Here is a 7,207-nt window from a genome sequence, read left to right on the forward strand (position 1 = left end):
CTCTCTCTCTCTCTCTCTCTCTCTCTCTCTCTCTCTCTCTCTCTCTCTCTCTCTCTCTCTCTCTCTCTCTCTCTCTCTCTCTCTCCACGCATTTTCACTCTTAGTTCCAATGAAGTTGATTTGCCGATCTTCCTTCTCTTGCTCCTCCTCCTCCTCCTCCTCCTCTTCTTCTTCTTCTTTCTCCTCCTCCACCACAATGTCCCTCGAGATGGTGTTACTCGTCCCGTCCTCCCTTAAAATCAATCTTATGCATGCTCCTCCTCCATATCCTCCCACTGTCCTCCTCCTCCTCCTCCTCCTCCTCCCTTCCTCTTCTTTTTCTTCGTCTCCTTCCCCAGTGTCCACCTCCTTCGCTTCCTTCCTTCTGCTCCTCAATCTTATAAACTCCCTTCCTTCCTTATATGCTTTCTATGCCCTCCTCCTCCTCCTCCTCCTCCTCCTCCTCCTCCTCCTCCTCCTCCTTCTTCTTCTTCTTATCTCCCTCGTCTTTCTATTCCTTCTTCTCTTTCTGGGGATGGTTAATTTCCCTTCATGCTCTCGTCTTCTCTTCCTCCATGCTTCTGAAAATGTTTCCTCTTGCCACACACACACACATACATACACTCACACACACACACTCATACACACATACACGTATAAGCACCTCTCTCTTCCTCTCCTTTTGTTTCTTTTCACTATATGTTAGTTCAGTTTTCGTGTGTTGTTTAGTGTTCATCTAAGTTATAATACCCACTACTACTATCTATCTGTCTATCTGTCTATCTATTGTGTTGCTTGTGTTCTGATGTACTGCGTGTTGTCTTGTGTTACGACCCATTGTCTTCCACGCCGGTGTGTTTCCAAGAATTGCTGAGTGAAATAAATAGATCCGTTTTCTTTCTGTTTGTGTTGCTTGCTGTGTTGAGTTTAGAAATGCAGTGTTGATTTTGTTGTGTTGCTGCTATGGTTGTGTTGTGCGTTGAGTTATGAAATACAGTGCTTCCGCGTGGTATGGTGTTTCTGGAAGTGTGGGTGTAGGTGTTGTGTTGTGAAATGCAGTGTTTCCTTGTGTTGTAGTGTTGCTCAGAGTCTCGTAGATGCAATTGCGTTATGAAATACAGTGATTCTTTATGTTGCAGAGTTATTGGAAGGGCTGTATACATGGGTGTTGCCGAATTGTCATGAAATATAGTGTTTCCTCCTGTTACAGTGTTACTAAAAGCGTTCAGATTGATACACTTCTTTTGCTCCCTTATGCAGCAATGGTTTATGTTGCATTGGTAGTATTGCTAGATAAGATGAATTGATATTGTGGCGAAGTGCATTGTGTGAGTGTGGTGCCCTTATCAGACTTGCTGTGGAGGGCGTTGTGCTGCTGCTGTGTGATGTGTGCTGTGTGCTTGGGGGGTCTGTGGTGTAATGGCGGTGTTTGGTGCTCGTGAAGTGCTGGGGACAAGGTGTTATTTGTCACGCTGGCCTGGATGATACGGTGTGCAGTGTAGAGGGGGGGCGTGTTGCTCCGATGGGGTGATGGGGCCAGGGGAAGGGGTGTAATGGTGAGGTGTTAACGCGGAATGGTGACGTAGGCGAAGGTGAATGAATGGTGCTGTTGGTGGTGGTGGTGGTGGTGGTGATGGCGTTTGATGGGGCTTAGTGTTAATGGTAATGCAAATAAAAGATGAATAAATAGTGATGTAGATACGTCTCTCTCTCTCTCTCTCTCTCTCTCTCTCTCTCTCTCTCTCTCTCTCTCTCTCTCTCTCTCTCTGTTTTGTATGTGAAAATTGTGATCTATAGAAATGATATATAGAAGGTTAACTGATTGACTGACTGACTGACTGATTGACTGAATGACTGATTGACTGGCTGATTTAATGGCGCCTTAACAAGTTTATATCAAGTTCTTACAGTAAACCCTTATTCTTACACGCCATGTTCTCTCATCACAACAATTTTCAAAGGCCAGAGATAATTAGTTTCTCATGGGTGTTGTTTCTCAGAGATGGAGCAGAACTCTTGTCAAACTCTCACTAGAATCATGAAAACACTCATTGAACTATTAACTTCCACTAAGGCTGTTAAATGTAACCGAGATAAGACGCTAGGATGTGTGAGAATGCGGCTGTAGTTTGTGTGATTGGGCCCGGCAGCGTATCAGTGATGGCTTGACATGCACACAAACATATTAAAACTCGTACCCGTGATTTAAATGACGATCGTGCAACAAGTAAACGGGGAAATTACTCGTAGAAATAACAGTACTTTTTTTTCCTATGGTGTAATTTGTAATACTGAAATACATGTGATTTCTACAATAAAAAGGAAAGACAGAAAGATGTAAGCACTGGTAACTATCAGCACCTCAATTCACTAAGCATATAGATTTAAAACTTACAAAAAAAAGCTTGGGAAGATTACAATTCCAACTCAACAACAATAACAACAACAACAAACAAACAAACTGAAAACTCACAAATAGGTAAAAAAAAGACAAAAAAAAAAATAAATAAATAAATAAACTGTACAATCCCAACACAACACCAAGCACACACACATACAAAACTCATACAAAATACCCTCAAAAACTTCACAATTCCAAGACCGTCCCCAAGCATATCGATTCAAAACTCACAGAAATAGGACCAAAAACTTTACAATGCCAACACAAGACATAACACAGCAGACCCACGAACCAAGGGGAAGACCAAGGGGAAGGGAGGGAGAAATGCGGCACTCTATCTATAAGTATTGGGTTGACGGAGACTGAGGGCTTTCGATGGAGGATTAGATACAGTAATGGGAGTGATGAACGTATGTATTGCCCGTGAGTTGCGTTGCGTAGACCCACTGACATTTTGTAGGCTCTTAATGCGGCGGCGGCGGGGTGGGGGGTAGTGAAAGTGATGGTGTGATGAGAGGGCCGCCGCCGTGGGAAGCTCATCGTCATCATCAGTAGAAGCACTAATTTAAACATTTGAACGGCGCGAAGAAGAGGAAGAGATCAAGCTAAATGGAGTAAATGAAGAAATAACACGAAAATAGATACATAAGAAGAAGAGATGAAGAACACGAAAAGACAATGACAATAACGAAAATCTGAAGAAAACAAAGGCGAGAATAAGATAAATGAAGTTAATAATGATGAGATGATACATTTGGCAGGTGATGTTTGGATTAAGAAGACGTGTGTGTGTGTGTGTGTGTGTGTGTGTGTGTGTGTGTGTGTGTGTGTGTGAGTGTGTGTGTGTGTGACTTGCGTGTGCGTAGTGTGGCTCTTAGTTACCGAAAATTGAACGTAATGAACTTGATTAAACTTTAAACCGAGTAAACAGACATTATTCACTTATTAACCTGTCCTGGAAGACGTGTGCGTGCGTGCGTGCTCCCGTGCGCGCGCGCGTGTGTGTGTGTGTGTGTGTGTGTGTGTGTAGTAGTAGTAGTAGTAGTAGTAGTAGTAGTAGTAGTCAATGGTCATAAGCATCAGCAGGACCTCACTTCAGACAAGGCTGCCTCCCTTCCTTCACCTACATCTCAGGTAGGCCGGTGTGCTAATTATTCCTCAGGTACACCTCACCTCACCTGCCCTCATTACCATATGGCCTGCACCCTTACCCCTTTCCTGCCTTACCTATCTCTCCCTTTCCTTACCTGTCTGTCTCTCCCTTTTCCTCCTCACCCTCCTTACCCTTCCCCCTCCCTCCATCTACCTCTCTCTTCTTTACCTGTGTCTCCCTTTCCCTCCCCCAGGGTGAAGGGAGACTGCAGCACCGGAGGTATAAATCGCACCTGACCCCCGCCCCCTCACCCCCCCGCGTCCCCCCAAAAATAGCCACCACACAGGTAAATATAATGAGGGAATTCTCGTGTCTAGAGAACGTATACAGGTGTTGAATTATAAAGAAACTCTCTCTCTCTCTCTCTCTCTCTCTCTCTCTCTCTCTCTCTCTCTCTCTCTCTCTCTCTCTCTCTCTCTCTCTCTCGAATAATGTGTCATATGTATCGTGGTCTCTTTCACCATTCGAGGTTTACACACACACACACACACACACACGCACACACACACAGTAAATATAGAGGAAGTACAGACGAGCAGATTTACGCCACCACGTCAAATTTCCATCAAGTTTCCTCCGCAACACACACAACACACCGCCACCACCACCACCACCACCTTCGTCACCGCCGCCGTCACAGGATACAGGCCGCCCGTGTTACTAATCCTTTTTATTACACGCCATGTTTATCAAGCTTTCCCACAGCACGGCGCGGCGCCACTGGCCATCAAACAGTCAAACAAAACCAAACAAAAACAAACAGACAAACGATGAACCCGTCCCATGCGTCTACTTCGTGCGGGATTAATACAAATAAATATATATAAAAAATGGACATCCGGTTATTTAGGTATAAAACTATTTTTCTGAAAAGTGTAGTTGAGGTTCACCACCACCACTCCTTCCCCACCACTACCACGCACGCACGCACGCACCACTGGCCCCGAGGCTGTCATGCTGTAATGCTGCTATGCTGTTCACCAAATGTCACCGCGAAGGTCACTTTGCACTGCGGCGGCGGCTGCCTGGCGGAGGCGGCTTGCGGCGGTGGACACATCCCCTGAACACCAAAGCTGGCCAGCCTCTGGGGCGCCGCGCCAGGTGGTTTTGTTGCTTGGTGCTGAGGTGGGCTGCGAGGGCGGACGAGGCGCCGTGAAAAGGGTGTGCGGGTGGGGCGGCGGCAGTGTTTTTCCCCCCACGTATCCGGTGTCATGGAAACCGCTAAAAAATGACGGCGATTTCCGTCCAGGTTTATCGCCGAGGTAGGTACACTCCCGGCGCCGGCCAGCCCGCGGCCACCTTCCTACCACCGGGCAAAAAGTGCAAAAAAAGTGTGGCCAGGCTCGCCGCCGCCGGAAAAGCACCGAAGCCCCGCCGCCGCCGCCGTCAGGAGCCCTGTACTGGCGGCGCGACTGGCGAAAGGTCTCAGGAGGCGGCGACGCTCCAGCCGCATTGGGCTCCTCGCTCTGCCGCTGTTTGCAGCAGCTTACGTAACAGCAGCGGCAGCAACAACAACATTACAGCACGTGGCTGCCTCACACACACACACACACACACACACACACACACACACACACACACACCGCTGCCACCGCCGTCGCCCTACACCGTCAGTCGGCGGCGGGCGACGGCGGGGCCCTCAGGAGGCGCCGCAGCCTGACGCAGCCGCCCTGTAATCACCTGTGGTCACGGTGGGCGGCGCGTCGCTCACTTATGAACTGACGGCGGCGAGCCAGCTACCTGGCCCGTCAAGGCGCATTAAGCAGCATAATAAATGACGTTAGTAAACACGCGGCCGAGTAAGGCAAGTGAAGACAGACACTACTCGCTTTACCGTGAGGGCGGCGAGGCGGCGGCGCTGGTCGGAGGGCGCGGCGCGGGAGGGTCCGGCGTCCACTGTGGTTTAGGCGAAGACTGGGGAGGCGCGACCATGCGTGGCGCGGCCGAGCGGGCGGGACAGCGGGCCAGCGCGGGGACAACAACACCCGCTTGTCCAGACGCCGTACGAGTGCACGCCGGAAACGGAGGTGCGGGGGTGGCGGGAGGGGGAAGGGGCGGGGGTCAAGACGTGATCCCTCTCACCCCCCCACCATCACCCTGCTGCTGCTGCTGCTGCTGCTGCCTCCGTTCCCTCCACACCCTCCTCTCCTCCTCCACCTACAGCCCTTTGTCCCTCAGCCGGTCCCTACCCCCCCCTCTCTCTTTGCCCGCCCCCTCCCTTGCCTTACCGCATCCCCTTCCTCTAACCCGCTGGTCACTGCCACTGTCCAAGCGTGGTCGCGGCCGCTGGCTCTCATCTCGTAAGTAATCAATACTTCGCGAGGTCCGGCACACCACCACCACCACCACCACCACACTCACCCTCACCACCACTGTGTACACCACAGAGAGCGAGAGCGAGAGCGAGAGAAAGAGAGCGAGCGAGCGAGAGACAGAGACAGAGGAAGAGCAAGGGGGACTTACTGTGCGAGCGAGGGCACCGGAGGGCTTGGTTGAGCCGCCCCACAACGCGCCGTGTGTGTGTGAGTGTCGTGAGGCCTGAGTGGTGTGCAACGGTGGCGGGCGAGGGTGCGACTGCTAGCTGATGTTGGTGGTGGCGGCGGCGAAGGCAGGCAGGCGGGCGCTCTAAGCCAGGGAGCTCCGGCCCGCCCGCTGCCGCCCGCCGCCTTGCCTGCCACACCGACCAGTATTATCCGCAATCGTGGAAATGTTTTCTCCATTGGCTTCGTGATTCGTGCTGCCCTAGTGGCGAGTGCAGGCCGCTGAGGACATCCCTGCATTGCCTGCCCCGTGCCCCTCGCCCCCTGGCCTCGAGGCGCTATGCAACGCCCTCGCATTCTCCTAATCATCAACTCCATCAATCATCCCGCGGCCATAAATCAATTACAATTCTAAACTCCATACGAAAACGCGTAAATTTCTCGCGCGCGCGGCCCAGTCACATGGCGGGGGGGAGGGGGGTTAGAGAGAGAGAAAGAGAGCGAGGGAGAAGGGAGGGTGGTGGTAGTGGTGGCAGGAGAGGCGGCGGAGAGGGAGGGATGGGGGAGGACACAAGCTTTGAAAAGAGTGAAGCTGGGCTGGCTGGCTGGCTGGCTGGGCCCCTCCCGTCCTACTTCAATCACACCAAACAAATACTGCTACAATCACCCCCAGCAAGGCGGACCGGAGCCTCCCTTACCGCTCCTTGCCGTCCCTCCCCCGGGCCTTCCCTGCATCCATCCACCTCTCCGCGTCACCTTTTCCATTTCTATTATTACAACATTTTTCCAGCCACGACTTTCTCGCCGGAGCGCTGATGACCATGCCACACCGATCTCCTTTGACACACACACACACACACACACACACACACAATGAGGCTCCACAGATCCAGGCTGGCATACTCACAGCATAGAGACAAGACGTAATTGCAGCGAGATCACGAAAATAGACCACTTTCGGGGGAGTGATAAAATCTGTGCGTCCCCTGTCAATTCACAAAGAGCAAGTTCGATCGTCAGTTATTTAGTGCGCGAGGCTGGCGGGAAGAAACTCGCCTGCGATTGGTTCTTTCTTCTTCCACGCCCCGCCCACTCACCACCCCGCCAAATACAACTATCAAGGAGGCCTCTACACCGCCCATGCTTACCTCCCTCCTACTCCTCCTACTCCTCGCCTCACGCTCCTCCTACCAC

General features: G+C 51.3%; 1 protein-coding gene across 10 annotated transcripts in view; it reads right to left on the reverse strand.

Moving 5' to 3' along the window:
- The window catches only part of LOC135109775 (DNA ligase 1-like), a 48,805-nt gene extending 41,598 nt beyond the window's left edge, over positions 1-7,207 (reverse strand). Inside the window, exon 1 of one of the 10 annotated variants that reach the window (XR_010272902.1) lies at positions 6,921-6,942. The gene's annotated coding sequence lies outside the window, so the exon portion shown is untranslated. The other 9 variants (XR_010272900.1, XR_010272905.1, XR_010272899.1 and 6 more) reach the window with 9 other exon arrangements.

This window comes from Scylla paramamosain, chromosome 19 (assembly GCF_035594125.1).
Source record: "Scylla paramamosain isolate STU-SP2022 chromosome 19, ASM3559412v1, whole genome shotgun sequence".
NCBI classification, from domain to species: domain Eukaryota; kingdom Metazoa; phylum Arthropoda; class Malacostraca; order Decapoda; family Portunidae; genus Scylla; species Scylla paramamosain.